The sequence below is a fragment of the Bos grunniens genome, chromosome 16 (genome assembly GCF_055505025.1).
Source record: "Bos grunniens cultivar Pamir isolate PY7600 chromosome 16, Bosgru_T2T1.0, whole genome shotgun sequence".
Taxonomy (NCBI): domain Eukaryota; kingdom Metazoa; phylum Chordata; class Mammalia; order Artiodactyla; family Bovidae; genus Bos; species Bos grunniens.
This window is the reverse complement of record NC_141180.1, coordinates 75,812,439-75,831,233: the sequence shown is the minus strand read 5'-3', so window position 1 is coordinate 75,831,233 and position 18,795 is coordinate 75,812,439.

The window sequence follows — 18,795 nt, the reverse complement described above, 5'->3', positions numbered from 1 at the left end:
CATGCGAAGAGTTGACTCATTAGAAAAGATTCTGAATGCTGGGAGGGATTGGGGGTGGCAGGAGAAGGGGACGACAGAGGATGAGATGGCTGGATAACATCACTGACTCGATGGACGTGAGTCTGAGTGAACTCCAGGAGTTGGTGATGGACAGGGAGGCCTGGCGTGCTGCGATTCATGGGGTCGCAAAGAGTCGGACACGACTGAGCGACTGAACTGAACTGAACTGAACTGTGACCCCTTGCACTGCAGCATGCCAGGCTTCCCTGTTCATAACCAACACCTGAAGCTTGTTCTAACTCATGTCCATCAAGTCAGTGATGCCATCCAACCATCTCACCTTTTGTTGTCCCCTTCTCCCTCTACCTTTCTCAATCTTTTCCAGCATGAGGGTTTTTCCAGTGTGTTAGTCCTTCACATCAGGTGGCCAAATTATTGGAGCTTCAGTTTCAGTACCAGTCCTTCCAATGAATATTCAGTACTGATTTCCTTTAGGATTACCTGGTTTGATCTCCTTGCTGTCCAAGGAACTCTGAAGGGCCTGCTCCAAACCACAGATTTTTTTTTTTGTCACATTTTATGTGATCAGTAAGTAGAAATTAACCAAGTTATAAACAACATTCTGATTAGACAGACTAATATATTAATCTGCAAAAGGATTCCTTTCCAGAAATCTATTTTATTTTGCTTACAGAAATATTGTCTTGCATAAACTGTCTGCTCCTGGTATTACAGCCAGGTAAGAGTATAAAAGGAATCAGTAATTTCTCTTGGTCTTCCTTCTGTCTATAATGCAACATACATTCTTCCAATTCCAGTGTTTACAGTGTAAGTCATTTGTAGATAGAATTGTTGCATGCATAGCCAGTACTTATGGATTATTTTATCAATTTGTTGCCAGTTTTTATTTATCTCTTTTGGTGATGGTGGTTTAGTGGCTAAGTCTTGTCTGACTCTTTACAACCCCATGGACTATAGCCTACCAGGCTGCTCTGTTCATAGGATTTTTCTAGGCAAGAACATTGGAGTGGGTTGCCATTCCCTTCTCCAGTTATGTCCTTTTAAACTAACTTAAATTACAATGCTATTTCTTTCTTTCTTTCTTTTTTTTTTTTTTTTTGCCAAGTGTCATGTGCGATCTTTGTCCCCAGACCAGGGATGGAAACCATACACCCTTCATTGGAAGCAGGAAGTCTTAACCAGTGGACCACCAGGAGAGTCCCACAGAAGCTTATTTTATGAGTGTTTCTGCACACAAAAAAATGACAACACATTTTTCCTACTTCATAAATCTTGTAAAATTAAATCATTTTAATTAACTAGAACCTCCTTTCTCTATTGAATTCATAACAGTAATAAGACCTGGGACCATAGTGAAGTTAGCTCTCATTCAAGATATAGATATGTGTTCAGTTTATAAAGCACTAAATATGTTTAAGTAAAATTATCTTGCTTCTGCTGCTGCTAAGCCGCTTCAGTCATGTCTGACTCTGTGCGACCCCATAGATGGCAGCCCACCAGGCTCCCCCACCCCTGGGATTCTCCAGGCAAGAACACTGGAGTGGGTTGCCATTTCCTTCTCCAAAATTATCTTGAGAGTTTATTAAATCACCTAAACTGAATATATGTTTATACTCCTGCTTCACATGAATTATATGCATTTCTTTTTTTACATTTTTAAAAAGGTTTTTCAATAAGATTTTCTTTTTTAATATAAATTTATTTATTTTAATTATATGCATTTCTTAATCAATCCAACACAGTCCTATTTTCCTCTAATGTTGAAACAGATAAATATGTCTTTGTTTGAACATGAGGTGAGGCTATTGGCTTGAGTTTACAGCTATATTTAATAGAAGATGGCTTTTCTGAAAGAAAAGATAGGTCTTAGTAATGCGTGAAGTTCATTCTTTGAAAGTTGTGGAGAAACCAGGACACGGGAAGGAAGTGCAGTTTTGTCTTCCATCACAGGCTCACTCTGCAGGAGAGTCGTCCTGAGTAGAAGCAGGAGGAACTATAGTCCCTTCTTGCTATTTAAATCTCTGTCTTTCTCCTTTTCCCTCCTTCTCTTTTTCCTTCTCCCTTTCTTCATCTCCCTTTGCTTCTTTTAACTGCCCCTCTGTACATGTGTGGTGTAGTAGTTTTTTTATTGCCGAGTAACAACTATCCACACACTTGGTGATTTGCAGCAACTCCCAGGTGCTGTTTCAGGGCTGTGCAGATCAGAAGTTGAGACAGTCAATTGCTGGATTTTCTGTTTGGTGTCTCTGAAGTCCAAAATCAAAGTGTCAGCCCAGCACCATTTTGCTTTGGAACTTAAAGCCCTCTTCCAAGCATCAGTATTTGTGGCAGAATTCAATTCCTCGCAGATTTTTAAAAAAACATTAACCTATCAAGTTACACTTGAATGCTTTGCAAGTAGAAACATTTTTGAAACAAATTTCTGCATATACTGCTTCCCATTAGCCTTATTTCCTTGATGAAGCTCAACATTCTTTCACCTGTTTATACATGATAAATATAAATGGTTACTTAATGATTTATAGAAGTCAGAGACAGTGTTGGGTGTTTGAAGGTTGATGAAAATGGGAGGGGAGGGGATAAGTCTTAAAGCTAAAAAAGCCAAATCATCTGCTAATAGGAATGTAAAGACACTATGAGGTAGAAACACACAGATGAAATTAGAGTTCTGATAGAAAATTGGGGTTCAATTCTTTTTGATAAATTTGTAAATGAATACACTGTTAACAATCACAGAGGAATAAAGGAAAGAAGAGATCTTGTCTAAGGTAAAAATAGGGAATATAAACCGTAATTCACAACAGTACAAGATGCGATGCCCTTTTGTCCTCAAAGGGCAAGGGAAGAGTTGAAAGGTGGAAAAGAGGAGCATCCCATGAAGAGGATGGATCCAGGCAAGTGTCATAGCAGTTAAAACATGGTTAGACTGACTTAGAATATACACTGATGTAGACCAAGCCACCATCAATGAAACTAGAACAGTGACCTGGGTCATTGACAAAACATAGAGTCAGCATAGTACTGACTTTATGTTCTTATGAAATCTTAAGGTGCAGCAGAATCAGGCATCCTCACGAGATAGCACAGAAAGATTAAAGCTGTCACTTCTCTGGACTTTCTTGGTGGTCCAGGAACTAAACTCCATGCTCCAATGGAGAGGGCCTGGGGTTTGATCCTTGGTCAGGGAACTAGATCCCACATGTTGCAACTGAGATCCAGCACAGCCAAATGACTAAATTGATTTTAAAGCACACACACATCTAAAGTTGTCATGAATCAAATATATTTTTTCTAGATTTTTTTAATTGAAGGATAACTGCTTGTGTTGGTTTTTGTCATTCATCAACATGAATCAGCCACAGGTATACATATGTCCTCTCCCTCCTGAAGCCCCCTCCCATCTCCCTCCCCACCCGACCCCTCTAGGTTGTCACAGAGCACTGGCTTGAGCTCTTTTTGTCACACAACAAATCCCCACTTGCTATCTAGTTTGCATATGGTAATATATGTGTTCCCATGATATTCTGCCAATTAGTCCCAACCTCTCCTTCCCCACTGTGTCCACAAGTCTGTGACCACAGTCTGTGTCCACAAGTCTGTTCTCCATGTGTGTATCTCCATTGCTGCTCTGCAAGTAGGTTCATCAGTACTATCTTTCTAGATTCCATGTTGTTGCTCAGTCACCCAGTCGTATCTGACTCTTTGTGACCCCATGGACTGCAGCATTCCAGGTCTCTCTGTACCTCACCTGAAACTCCTGAAATTTGTCCAAGTTCATGTGCATTACATTGGTGATACCACCCAGGTATCTCATCTTCTGATGCCCTCTTCTCCTTCTACCTTCAATCTTTCCCAGCATCAGGGACTTTTCCAATGGGTCATCTCTTTGTATCAGATGACCAAAATCCTGGAGCTTCAGCTTCAGCATCAGTCCTTCCAATGAGTGTTCAGGATGATTTCCCTTAAGATTGACTGGTTTGATCTCCTTGCTGTCCAAGGGACTTTCAGGAGTTCAAAGGCATTATTTTGTTGGCTTTCTGCCTTCTTTACAGTCCGGTTCTCACAGTCATATGGGACTACTGGGAAGACCATAGTCTTGATTATAACAGACCTTTGTTGGCAGAGTAATGTCTCTGCTTTTCAACACACTGTCTAGGTTTTTCTTAGCTTTCCTGCCAAGAAGCAATCATTTTCTGATTTCATGTCTACAGTTACATCCACAGTGATTTTAGAGCCCAAGAGGAGGCAATCTGTCACTTACTTCCACCTTTTCCCTTTCTATTTGCCATGAAGTAATGGGGTTGGATACCATGATCTTAGTGTTTTTAATATTTAGTTTTCAGCCAGCTCTTCCACTCTCCTCCTTCACCCTCATCAAGAGACACAGATATATAGAACAGTCTTTTGAACTCTGTGGGAGAAGGTGAGGATGGGATGGTTTGAGAGATTGGCATTGAGGCAAGTATGTTATCATGTGTGAAACAGAAGGCCAGTCCAGGTTCAATGCATGAGACAGGGTGATCAGGGCTGGTGCACTGGGATAACCTTGACGGATGGGATGGGGAAGAAGGTGGGAGGGGGGTTCAGGGTATGGTAAAACCCACTACAATATTGTAAAGTTAATTAGCCTCCAATTAAAATAAATGAATTATACATGTTTCAATGCCATTCTCCCAAATCATCCCACTCTATTCCTCTCCCACAGAGTCCAAAAGACTGTTCTATACATCAGTGTCTCTTTTGCTGATTCATGTTGATATATGGCAAAACCAATACAATGTTGTAAAGTGAAAAAATAAAATAAAATAAATAAATAAAATAAAATAAATGAATTAAAAAAAAAGAGGCTCTTTAGTTCCTCTTCACTTTCTGTCATTAGAGAGGTATCATTCGTGTATCTGAGGTGGTTGGGTGTTTCTCCCACCTATCTTGATTCTAGCTTGTAACCCATCCAGGCTGGCATTTCTCATGATGTGCTCAGCATAAGGGTTCAACAAACAGGGTGACAGTACACAGCTCTGTCATGCTTCTTTCTCAGTCTTGAACCAATCAGTTGTTCCATACAGGGTTCCAACTGTTGCTTCTAGATTCCATACATATGTGTTAATATACAATATTTTCTTTCTCTTTCTGACTTACTTCATTCTGTATAATAGGCTGTAGATTCATCCACTTCATTAGGACTGACTCAAATGCATTCTTTTTTATAGCTGAGTAATATTCCATTGTGTGCTTTGTGAATGTCAGAAATCTTGTGAATGCAATTGGGAATTGAAGCCAGGGAGTTAATACTTGTAAAAAGAATATCACACACTTCATTAGAACTTGGAAATTCCAGCCATTATTCATGTGTGTATTATGAAGTACACTATCCACATTTGCTTGCGTAATCCCCTAAAATGGGTATGATTACACCTCACCCCATGGGATGCATCTCTAAGGCAGCACTTCACCCAAATGAAGGTCAAATGCTTCTCCTGAGGCTGTGGACTTCTACATTTTTTCTATGTAATATGATTTATTTCAACCAATTCAATATTCTTTAATGACAATAGTTAACCTAAAAGTGTTATTTATGGTGAAGTTCAATAAAAGGTGCTACTACTGCTGCTGCTAAGTCGCTTCAGTCGTGTCCGACTCTGTGCGACCCCATAGACAGCAGCCCACCAGGCTTCCCTGTCCCTGGGATTCTCCAGGCAAGAACACTGGAGTGGGTTGCCATTACCTTCTCCAATGCATGAAAGTGAAAAATGAAAGTGAAGTCGCTTAGTCGTGTCTGACTCTAGCGACCCCATGGACTGCAGCCTACCAGGCTCCTCCGTCCATGGGATTTTCTAGGCAAAAGTACTGGAGTGGGGTGCCATTGCCTTCTCCGAATAAAAGGTGCTAGAATGTTTCAAAAATACCTAGTATCATTATGAAGAAGGACATTATTTTTCATCATATTTAAAGCTTTTCAATGTATTAATGCAAAAGTACATAAGAAAAGAGTCAGTAGATTCCTATTTTATACTCCTGAAAAACTTTATCAATTCATTAAGGACATTACAACTGAGTCTGACTAAAATAGTTAAGGAATACAATCTGTTAAAAATGTACAGTGAAATATTATTGCAGCAAGACTTATAAAAAGTATGTGTTATTAATGTCAAACTCTATAAAACTAAAAGTAATTCAATTTAGACCTAGCATATTTCACTGTATTGGGTTTTATATTTGAATAGATTAATCCTAAAACATGATGTTTTTTCCTTAGTAGAATATTTCCCTGATAACTTAATTTGCAATAATTATGAAAGGAAATTACATTTATTTTGTTGGAAGACTTGATAATATTTTAACTTTTGGATAAGACAGTATGGCATTTTAAAAATGAACTGTTATTTGAATTAAATTAAATTTGGCAATGCTATTAGAATTAAAAAAAATAATAATAAATCTTGGAACATTGGGGCACACATTTCTGAGAATCTCTTAAATGGTGAAGGGTACAAAATGTAGAGATGACCATCCATGGTGAGGGTTTTAACATGTTCTACAAAATAAGTGAATGTTAGTTAAACACCCTATTCCAAAGAGTGAAACTCACCTTATTGCGGGTAACTGATATTCAAAGAATTAAAAGTCACAGTATTCATGATGAATGATGAATTTTTTGCTCTAAGAAATTATGTTTTACATGCAGCAGTAAGAATTATATGAGTGTTAAGCCATAGAATTCATAAAACAAGTTCTGATTATAAGCAATTATTGATGCAGGAGAGGAAAGAGGCAGCTTCCTTGAAGAACATAAAATAAAAATATTGATTATTCTTTTAGTGAGGAGTCTCAAAAATACTCTGAAAACTTATATTTTGATATGACTTTACTTGGCTTCTAATACTATGACTCTAACCATAAATGCACATCGCCTTTCAAACAGCAATGCTAGGGATTGAAATAAAGGTCCATAATAATGATCCTGAAGGCTAGAAAGGAAGAGGGAGCTTAGTATGAAAGGCAGGTACACTTGACAACTGAGGGAGGCATTCCTGAAAATTTGCTGATCTTAGAAAAGCTTTTCAAAAGCAATTTTCTGTATGAAATAATGGGAAAAGATGTCATTACCTAGTTTCAAGATGCTGAACACTTTGTTGCCAGTCTCTGGGCTGCAGTGAAGGGCTGCTGGGTGTACCCATGTCTGCTTGTTGCCCAGGGAAGAACTGGTGCTCTGAGCAGAGAGGACCCACTCACAAACCATCCCTGGGTTCCTTCCATACTTACTCTACCTACAGAATATTAGGGATGAAAAGCAATTTCAGTGAATGGCTTTCATGTACCAAATGAAACAGTGAATCAAAATGATGCCAACTTGACAGGAGGTAAGGGCACAATGCAAGTGATCAGAAAGTCAGGGTCAGCTTCCACCAGCGCTGATGACCATGAAGAGCTCTTCCAGGCAGTAGAGGAAGTGAAGCCTTGTAGGTGGTGCAGCTGCATCTTACCAGCCACTGGTAGTGATGAGTTATTATCCCTCAATGAATCTTAACACCCATCTTTTGAGAGGCAGCCTGTTATTGCACCCTTTGAGATGGTGTTATTTAAGCAATGTGTAGCAGCGCTGTTTTAGAAGGGATCTAACAGTGAACCCATCATTTCATGGGAAATAGATGGGGAAACAGTGGAAACAGCGTCAGACTTTATTTGTTTGGGCTCCAAAATCACTGCAGATGGTGATTGCAGCAATGAAATTTAAAGACACTTACTACTTGGAAGGAAAGTTATGACCAACGTAGATAGCATATTAAAAAGCAGAGACATTACTTTGCCAACAAAGGTCTGTCTAGTCAAGGCTATGGTTTTTCCAGTGGTCATGTATGGGTGTGAGAGTTGGACTGTGAAGAAAGCTGAGTGCCGAAGAATTGATGCTTTTGAACTGTGGTGTTGGAGAAGACTCTTGACAGTCCCTTGGACTGCAAGGAGATCCAACCAGTCCATCTTAAAGGAGACCAGTCCTGGGTGTTCATTGGAAGGACTGATGCTGAAGCTGAAATTCCAATACTTTGGCCACGTCATGCGAAGAGTTGACTCATTGGAAAAGACTCTGATGCTAGGAGGGATTGGGGGCAGGAGGAGAAGGGGATGACAGAGGATGAGATGGCTGGATGGCATCACTGACTCGATGGACATGAGCTTGAGTGAACTCCAGGAGTTGGTGATGGACAGGGAGGCCTGGCGTGCTGCAGTTCATCGGGTTGCAAAGAGTCGGACACAACTGAGCGACTGAACTGAACTGAACTGAACAGTGAACAAAGGGGTTAAATCTTGTTTTCAAAAGAATTTCAGGAAATACTGACAAACAGATAAGCAAACAAACATGCATTATAAAATGACTGAATTCTTCATAGGGAATATGAAGAAAAATAAACCACCATAAGGGGTCAAAATGTGATGGCAGTTACTACATTAGGTAAAGGGGTTATGGTAGCCCCATAAATAACACTTTTATGGATGATGTAGTATGCATAAATGTAAAAGAGTCAAAATGCATGGATCATGGTGAGGGAAGGATGGAGTGATTGTGTTTAGTGTCTAGGTTGCTTAGAGAAGAAATCATCTTCCAATAAATCTCAAATCCATCGATATTCCTCTAGACTGGTAATCCAATGCCCAATCATCTCCCACTTGAAGCACACTTTAATTGTGGTCCCTCCTCCCTTCATAAGGCACACCCATGATTTTCACAAAATTTTGTCTTTTAGCTTTGTGCCTCAACTTGCAGAGTTCCCTCTGCCTGAACTGCTGCACGGCTAAGTCACTTCAGTCGTGTCCAACTCTGTGCAATCCCATAGATGGCAGCCCACCAAGCTCCTCCGTCCCTGGGATTCTCCAGGCAAGAATATTGGAGTAGGTTGCTATTTCCTTCTCCAATGCATGCATGCATGCTAAGTCACTTCAGTCATGTCCAACTCTATGCGACCCCATGGACAGCAGCCCACCAGGCTCCCCTGTCCACAGGACTCTCCAGGAAAGAACACTGGAGTGGGTTGCCATTTCCTGCTCCGCTGCCTGAACTACTTTATCCGTCTTGCCCCTTACATTTCAAAGATTAACTACTAGCGTCTCCTCAAACATCAAATATCTGAGCAGTTTCATTCTTTACAAAATCATCCTTAACACCGAAATGATTCCAACAAACAGATTTAGATTTTGTCTGAACTGAACCTCCCTTACCTTATTGATTCTGGTAGAATTTTTAATAAAGTGATTCCCCTCCTCCAAAAGGAAAAGGAGACAGCAGAGGATGAGATGGTTGGATGGCATCCTCGACTCAATGGACATGAATTTGAGCAAACTCCAGGAGTTAGTGGAGGACAGGGAAGCCTGGAGTGCTGCAGTCCATGGATTCGCAAAGAGTTGGACACAACTTAGCCACTAAACAACAATCTCTGCCAGGGTAAGCATATTTGCCAGGCTAAATTTAAAGAGCCCCTTACACCCCTGAAGTCAGTAATTGTTCCGAGAAATGGCGCAAGGTCTACCAATGAGCAGTCAAAATAGTCTGTGACATACTTACAAAATGATGAAGGAAAACCTTCTAAAAGGGAGCCAATGATAGAGAAGAGAATGAAAAATGGAGAGAAAGTGAGAGTGCTGACAACAGTGATCAGTCTGTGGGCCCAGCCTTTCCTGAAGCCAGTCAGCCTTCAGAATCCCTGGTTTTATATGAGAAAAAGACACAGAAATGTAATGGGCTTTAAAACTTAATTTTAAATTAAATTTGCTAACTAATACTGCTCTCCCATATCTTCACCAACAAAACACATAAGACATAAGTTTGTAACTCTTCCTACTTATTCCTCCCTAGACAAGTGGGGTGCAGTCTGTGGGGCTGCAAAGAGCTGGACACAACTGAGTGACTGAGCACATACACACAGACTCTAAGATATGGTGAGAGAAGGAGAATGTTGCTCGTTTCCTGTAATAGTCCCAGAGATCAGTGTTGTGCCTATTATATTTTATCACTTGGAAAATATAAGGATCTGAATCAAAGTAAATCATCTTTATCATGTTGTCCATATCATTTTATATCATAACCCTGAGCTGGACACCTCCGAGTCTATGTTGAGGTTTTTTACTTTTGTTTCTTCTTTTTATTTCAGCGGAATTGTCTCTCCCCCTTCTGTTGATCCCTATAATGACAAATTGCAGGGGCTGCAGGTTATTCTCTCCTAACTATAATAATAGTTAGGATAGACATTTCTCCAAAGAAGACATACAGATGGCTAACAAACACATTAAAAGATGCTCAACATCACTCATTATCAGAGAAATGCAAATCAAAACCACAATGAGGTACCATTTCAGGCCAGTCAGAATGGCTGCAATCCAAAAGTCTACAAGCAATAAATGCTGGAGAGGGTGTGGAGAAAAGGGAACCCTCTTAGACTGTTGGTGGGAATGCAAACTAGTACAGCCACTATGGAGAACAGTGTGGAGATTCCTTAAAAAACTGGAAATAGAACTGCTTTGTGACCCAGCAATCCCACTGCTGGGCATACACACCAAGGAAACCAGAATTGAGAGAGGCACGTGTACCCCAATGTTCATTGCAGCACTGTTTATAATAGCCAGGACATGGAAGCAACCTGGAGAAGGCAATGGCACCCTACTCCAGTACTCTTGCCTGGAAAAGCCCATGGATGGAGGAGCCTGGTGGGCTGCAGTCCACGAGGTCGCTAAGAGTTGGACACGACTGAGTGACTTCACTTTCACTTTTCACTTTCATGCATCGGAAAAGGAAATGGCAACCCACTCCAGTATTCTTGCCTGGAGAATCCCAGGGATGGTGGAGCCTGATGGGCTGCCGTCTATGGGGTCGCACAGAGTCGGACAAGACTGAAGCGACTTAGCAGTAGCAGCAGGAACCAATCTAGATGTCCATCAGCAGACGAATGCATAAGAAAGCTGTGGTACATATACACAATGGAGTATGACTCAGCCATTAAAAAGAATACATTTGAATCAGTTCTAATGAGGTGGATGAAACTGGAGCCTATTATACAGTGAAGTAAGCCAGAAAGAAAAACACCAATACAGTATACTAATGCATATATATGGAATTTAGAAAGATGGTAACGATAACCCTGTATGTGAGACAGCAAAAGAGACACAGATGTATAGAACAGTCTTTTGGACTCTGTGGGAGAGGGAGAGGGTGGGACAATTTGGGAGAATGGCATTGAAACATTTATAATATCATATATGAAACAAATTGCCAGTCTAAGTTCGATGCATGATACTGGTTGCTTGGGGCTGGTGCACTGAGACAACTCAGAGGGATGGTATGGGGAGGGAGGAGGGATGGGGGTTCGGGATAGGGAACACATTTTATACCTGTGGCAGATTCACATTGATATATGGCAAAACCAATACAATATTGTAAAGTAATTAACCTCCAATTAAAATAAATAAATTTATATTTAAAAAAAAGGAAAGTCTCAGTAATGCTGGGGATTTCCAATCAATTTATGACCTGTTTCATAACACAAAATTTCTGATTATTTAGAGCACCACTAATCATGATTACTGTTGTGGTTCAGTCACTCAGTTGTGTCCAACTCCTTGCTACCACATGCACTGCACCACACCAGGCTCCTCTGTCCTCCACTATCTCCCATCATCATTGGGGGTTTGCTCATCATCATTGAGTTGATGATGCCATTTAACCATCTCATCCTCTGTTGATCCCTTTTGTTCCTGCCCTCAATCTTTCCCAGCATCAGGGTCTTTTGCATTGAGTCAGTTCTTCACATCAACTGGGCAAAGTATTGGAGCTTCAGCATATCCTTCCAGTGAATATTCAGGGTTGATTTCCTTTTGGGTAGACTTGTTTTAGCTCCTTGCAGTCCAAGGGACACTCAAGAGTCTTCTTCTGCACCTCAGTTTGAAAGTATCAATTCTTTGGCATGTAGCCTTCTTTATGGTCCAACTCTCACATCCATACTTGACTACAGGAAAAACCATAGCTTTGACTAGACGGACCTTTGTCAGAAAAGTGATGTGACACTTTTGTAAGTACCAGTTATCTATATTATATATATATATTTGCTTGAAGTAAAAGTAGGCAGTGGTTTCTTCACAAAACTATAAGTGAAATAGACTAGATCATCAAAGTGTTTCCAATTAAATAACCATGAAAAATGGTAACTTGGATATCTTTTTGTCCATTTTGGGTTGATTTTTGTGTATGATGTAAGACAGAGATCTGGTTTCATTTTTGGATGTGACTTTCCATTTTCCCCAATATATTTATTGAAGTGATTTATTAATCACTTCACAACTAACTGTATTCTAAATTAATCGATCACTGATGTGTGGATTGATTACTGGGTTCTCTATTTTGTTCCACTGATTTATGCCTATTGTTCTATCAACATCATATTGTTTTGACTACCGTAACTTTGTAATGTCATTTTAAAAGAGCATGAAGCATCCAGCTTTGTTTGTTTTTCTCAAGGTTATTCTTGCTATTTGGGCCTTTTATGTTGCTGTACACAAAACAGGATGGTTTCACTCCTCTGAATAATGCCACTGATATTCTGATAGAGGTTTCATTTACTCTGTGGATTCCTTTGGGTAGTATGGTGACTTTAGCAATAATAATTCTTTCAATTCATGAGCACAGAATATCAGTTTGCTTCTTTTGCCTTTCCCAAGTTCTTTTCTCAATGTCTTATTGTTTGCAGTTTAAAAAATTCTCACTTTTCTTTACTAAATTTATTCATAGGTATTTTATTCTTTTTTTGATGAAATTATAATTTTATATCTAAAGTTCAGGTACATTTTCTGCTGACCTTATCTCTTTTTTATTGAATAGCTGTTAGAGAGACCACCATTTATTAAGAAAGTTTGATAAGATATTGATCATGTGGTTATATGCAGTTTTCTTCAATATTTACACTTAAGTGCCTCCTTTATTAAGTTATAGCCTCAAATTTCTTTGTGATATATATATATATATATATATATATATATATATATATATATAATATTAGCAAGTCAGGTAGGTAATTAAAAAAATCAAGCACTAGCCATTTATTTTCTTCACTTTGGTAAGACAAATGCAAATTTTATATTAATTCAATCAAGTTATTTGCTGTATTTCTACTTAGGAAAGTTTTAATTCTACTTAGGAAAGTCATAAATAAAAGATTTTTTGTTGTTTGGTTTTTCTGTGTTTTTTGGCTCTTTTAATGCCCTAAGATGACCATCATGTATTCTCATTATATCATACCACACTGAATTCTTCTAAAACTATTGGGCTGGCCAAAAAGTTTGCCCTGGTTTTTCCATAACGTCTCATGGAAAAGTCAAAGTGAACGTTTTGGCCAACCCAATACTGTAGTTGACCATGACTACAAAAGAGAAAAAGTATTACCCTTGAGTGAATTATTTTATGTATTATTGTCAGTTTCTCATAAAGATTCTTTGATTTTAAATCTTATAAAAAGGGTAGAGGATAAACACAGACTGCCTGAGAAACAGTATACTGTTTGCTACTTAAGAAGGAAAATATTAGTAGCTCTGTTTGTCCAACTCTTTGAGACCCCATGGACTGTACCTCACCAGACTTGTCTGTCCATGGAGTACTCCAGACAAGAATACTGGAGTGGGTTGCCATTCCCTTTTACATGGGACCTTCCCAATCCAGGGATCAAACCCAGGTGTCTGCAACAGCAGGCAGATTATTTACCATCTGAGCCACCAAGGTAGGCCCAAAGAAGGAAAAAACAAGTTTGCATTTCAAAATTCAAGATTAACTATAGAATACTACAGATAACATAAAGAGTTTGACGACTTCAACCAACCATATCACATGTGAAGACCACATATTTGAAACAAAACAATCAAGGAAATATCTCTCTAAACACAATATCAAACTATAGAAGCAACAGTTAGAGCCTTGCATGAAACAATGGACTGTTTCGAATTTGGAAAAGGAGTAGGTCAAGGCTGTATATTGTCACTCTGTTTAATTCACTCATATGCAAAATACATCATGTGAAATGCTGGACTGGATGAATCACAAGCTGGAATCAAGATTGCCAGGGGAAATATCAACAACTTCAGATATGCAGATGATACCAGCCTTATGGCAGAAAATGAAGAAAAACTAAAGAGCCTCTTGATGAAAGTGAAAGAGGAAAGAGAAAAAGTCGGCTTAAAGCTCAACATTCAGAAAACTAAGATCATGGCATCTGGTCTTATCACTTCATAGCAGATAGATGTGGAAACAGTGTCAGACTTTATTTTTCTGGGCTTCAAAATCACTGCAGATGGTGATTGCAGAAATGAAATTAAAAGACACTTACTCCTTGGAAGGAAAGTTATGACCAACCTAGACAGCATATTAAAAAGCAGAGACATTACTTTGCCAAAAAGGTCCATCTAGTCAAGGCTATGGTTTTTCCAGTGGTCATGTATGGATGTGAGAGTTGGACTATAAAGAAAGCTGAGCGCTGAAGAATTGATGCTTTTGAACTGTGGTGTTGGAGAAGACTCTTGAGAGTCCCTTGGACTGCATGGAAATCCAACCAGTCCATCCTAAAGGAGATCAGTCCTTGGTGTTCATTGGAAGGACTGATGTTGAGGCTGAAACTCCAATACTTTGGCCACCTGATGCAAAGAGCTGACTCATTGGAAAAGACCCTGATGCTGGGAAAGATTGAAGGCAGGAGGAGAAGGGGACAACAGAGTATGAAATAGTTGGATGGCATCATCTACTCGATGGACATGGGTTTGGGCAGACTCCAGGAGTTGGTAATGGACAGGGAGGCCTGGCGTGCTGTGATCATGGGGTCACAAAGAGTCGGACACAATTAAGCAACTGAACTGAACTGAATGGCAGAAAGTGAAGGGGAACTAAAGAGCCTCTTGATGAGGGTGAAAGAAGAAAGTAAAAAATCTGGCTTAAAACTAAACATTCAAAAAACTAACATCATGACATCCAGCTCCATCACTTCATCACATTTAGATGGGGAAAAAATGGAAAATGTGGCAGATTTATTTTCTTGGGCTCCAAAATGACTGATGACAGTGACTGCAGTGATGAAATTAAAAGACCCTTGCTGCTTCAAAGGAAAGCTATGACAAACTCAGAAAGCATATTAAAAAGCAGAGACATCACTTTGCTAACAAAAGTCCCTAGAGTCAAAGCTATGGTTGTTCCAGTAGTTGTAGTTGTACAAATGTAAGAGTTGGACTGTAAAGAAGGCTGAGTGCCAAAGAATTGATGCTTTTGAATTGTGGTGCTGGAGAAGACTCTTGAGAGTCTGTTTGACTATAAGGGGATCAAACCAGTCACTTTAGAGGAAATCAATGTCAAATACTCATTGGAATGATTGAAGCTCAAGCTGAAGCTGAAGTTCCAATATTTTAGCCCCCTGTTGTGAAGATCAGACTCATTGGAAAAGTCCCTGATTCTGGAAAAGACTAAAGGCCAAAGGAGAAGAGGGCAGCAAAGGATGAGGTAGTTTGAGGTAGTTAGTTAGCATCACTGACTCAATGGACATGAATTTGAGCAAACTCCAGGAAATTGTGAAGGACAGGGAAGTCGGGCATACTGCAGTTCATGGGGTTGCAAAGAGCTGGCCATGACTTAGCGACTGAATAATAACAGTGTCACACAGTGACTACTCTGTTTTAGATTTAAAAGTAAGATCAAGACTTTTTAAATTACACTCTCACTTCCAGAAAATTATATTATATAAGAAATATTTTCTATGAGAAATAAGTGATGCCAGGTACTCACAAATGGATTTAATTATGATACAAATACCATAAACTGAAGGACTAGGAAGGACTAGGAAACCTGGTGTGCTGCAGTCCGTGGAGTTGCAAAGAGTCAGACATGACTTAGTGACTGAACAACAAAAATAAGCTGTATTTTAATCAGTTTCCTTCTTTACCCTGGCTAATATGCTTGCAAACAGGAATAAGCATGTATCTATAGGTGTTCAGGGGTCTGGGTGTCTCAGCGGGATCCCAAGTTGATACAAGTCTGGCATGGCTCAATGTTATATCTAGCCCCTCACACTGTTATCACTACAAGAATAGTCATTATAGTATATAATCTAATTATCATAGAGCAAAACATACAGAAGCTTTGATTTGTCATCATTATCGTATTTGTTCCTCATTAAAATGTAGAATTGTAAAGTATGTATTAATTAAAAGATATTAAAGAGAATGCTGAGGGATTATTTATATTGCTTTATTAATTCAGAAGTTCTTCAAGAATAAACCACAATTTAAAATGATTAGCAGTGCATTTCTATCAGATTTTCTTTTGTTTATTTTTGCCCTGCTATCAAGTATTAATAAACAAGAACTAGAACTTTACCAAAAAGGCCTAAACAGTCTGCACAGCTTGTCTAAACTTCAGACATTTGTCTTGGAGTATAGTTGCTTTACAATGTTGTTTTAGTTTCTGCTGCACAGCAAAGTGACTCAGTTGCACATATGCACTCATTTTTAGACTCTTTTCCAGCACAGGTCATTATAGAGTACTGACAGAGGAGCCTGATGGACTACAGAGGGTCACAAAGAGTTGGACATGACTGAGTGACTAAGCAGAGCATATAGAGTTTTGAATAGAGTTTTCTGTGTTATATAGTAGATCCTTATTAGTTTTTTTTACCTTGTATATAACAGTGTGTAAATATCAATGCCAATCTCCCAATTTATTCCAGACACTTTTTCTTGATCTCCTTATTCTTTGACCATCTACTTTATAAGGTGTGTCAATTCCTTCTCTACCATGATGACATGTGAACATTTTACAACCCAGGAATGTCTTTCTCAAGAACCTGCAAGCCTGCCCTCCTAAAAGTAATAATCAAGTTATATGGGTCCCTTTATCCCAGTCTGTGTGGAAAGGTGGAAGCCTCATTTCCACAAGTACCGATGACTAAGCACAGATGGGAACCCTGAGCCTGAGGAACCTGTGTTATGTTCTCATTAGCTCACTCAGTGTTTACAAATCCCCCTATCCCCACTCTCTTGTTTCAGGGGAGTTGAGTTCAGTCTTTCTCCTTCCAGTAGTCTTGACCTTTATCACAATGTCTTGAATAAAGTTTTCCTTGCCTATTTAACTCTGTCCAGTGCAATGTTTTTGGGAGGATCTGTGGCTCCTTTCTATTAACTAAATAGCTAAAGAAAACTTTTACTCTCAAAATCCATAATGATAGGTGCTTCAGTCAGTTAGGGGTGCAGTAACAGAATACCTTGGATGAGGGTGCTTATACAGTAACTATTTGTTTCTCATAGGTGAGAGTCAAGGTCAGGATGCAGCAAGGTCAGGTTCTGGTAAATGTGTTCTTACTTAGATTTTGCCATCTTCTCATTTATCTTCACGTGGCAGAAAGAGAGAAAGGACTAGCTCTACTCCTCATTTATAAAGATGGTAATGTCATGGGGACTCCACCCTCATGGCCTAATTACCTCCCGAATGTCCCACCTCCTAGGGCCATCCCACTGGAGGTTAGCCTTTCAATGTATGACTTTATGTGGGGGCACAAAGATTCAGTCCATATCAATATAAGCTCACACTACTTATAGTCAGCAGTGTTTAGTTAGGATGTTTGAAGTACTATGTCCTTAACAGAGTGATATTCTCTAAGTTGGTCCTATTTCCTTGTGTTACATAATTTATCCTGTTTGATTATTATAAATATTCACCAATTTTTATAAATCGTTCTTGAATCAACTATAGGAAAATTTTCAAAAAGTCCAATATGTTGCTTGGTCAAAGAAACACAAATCTACTTGGCAAATTGGAGCTATATTAAAACTCAGTGAATTCTCCACCATTGAAATCATTAATAGGATGTAACAAATTTAATCACAAATTCTTTTAAAGTTCTTTAACTAACATTAATTGAACATGCCCCTCTTTTCTCAGAAAACAACTACAAGTTCATTACCTGATGAATAGACACATTGTAAATGATATCTGTTAAAATGACTGAATCATTGATGTACCATCATTATCACTTCCAAAATGTTCTAAGGTTTTTGAGACATAAATTACCACACGTGCTTTACAAAATACTCAGTTCTATTTATGATGGTATCAGGATATTTCTACTCTATATCATTTCTGGGGGGAAATTTCTATCATTATCCTAAAAAATTAATTAGTCCATTTTGACAAACATCTTTAGAAATATTCAGAATTGTTTAATAGAAAAGTTTGTCTTGAAACACCTTTTATTTTCTTATTTATTAAAATATTTTTAAAGGAATACTTAGCCTTTAATAAGAATACTAGTCATAACATCCTTCCCTTCTTCCTTCTCACAAAGAAAATAACAAAAATATTTAACTTACTGATGTTTTTGAAAATAAATGTCTTCTTGATATAAGTAAAAGTAACCATAATAAAAAGACACTGATGGAATTCCTTTGTGGCCCAGTGGTCAAGAATCTGCCTGCAAGTGCAGGGGACATGGGTCTGATGCCTGGTCTGGGAAGATTCCACATGCTGCTGAGAAACTAGCCTGTGCACCACAGCTACTGACCCAGGCTCCAGAGCCTGCGAGTTACAGCTACTGAAGCCTGTATGCCTAGAGCCTATGCTCCACAACAAGAGAGAAGTCCCCACTCAGGACAGCTAGAGAGAATCGAGCACAGCAATGAAGACCCTGCCCAGACAAAAATAAATAAAATGTAAATTTTTTAAAAATGATAGTGATAAATAAAAAACATACTTGCTACATAAGACAAAACATT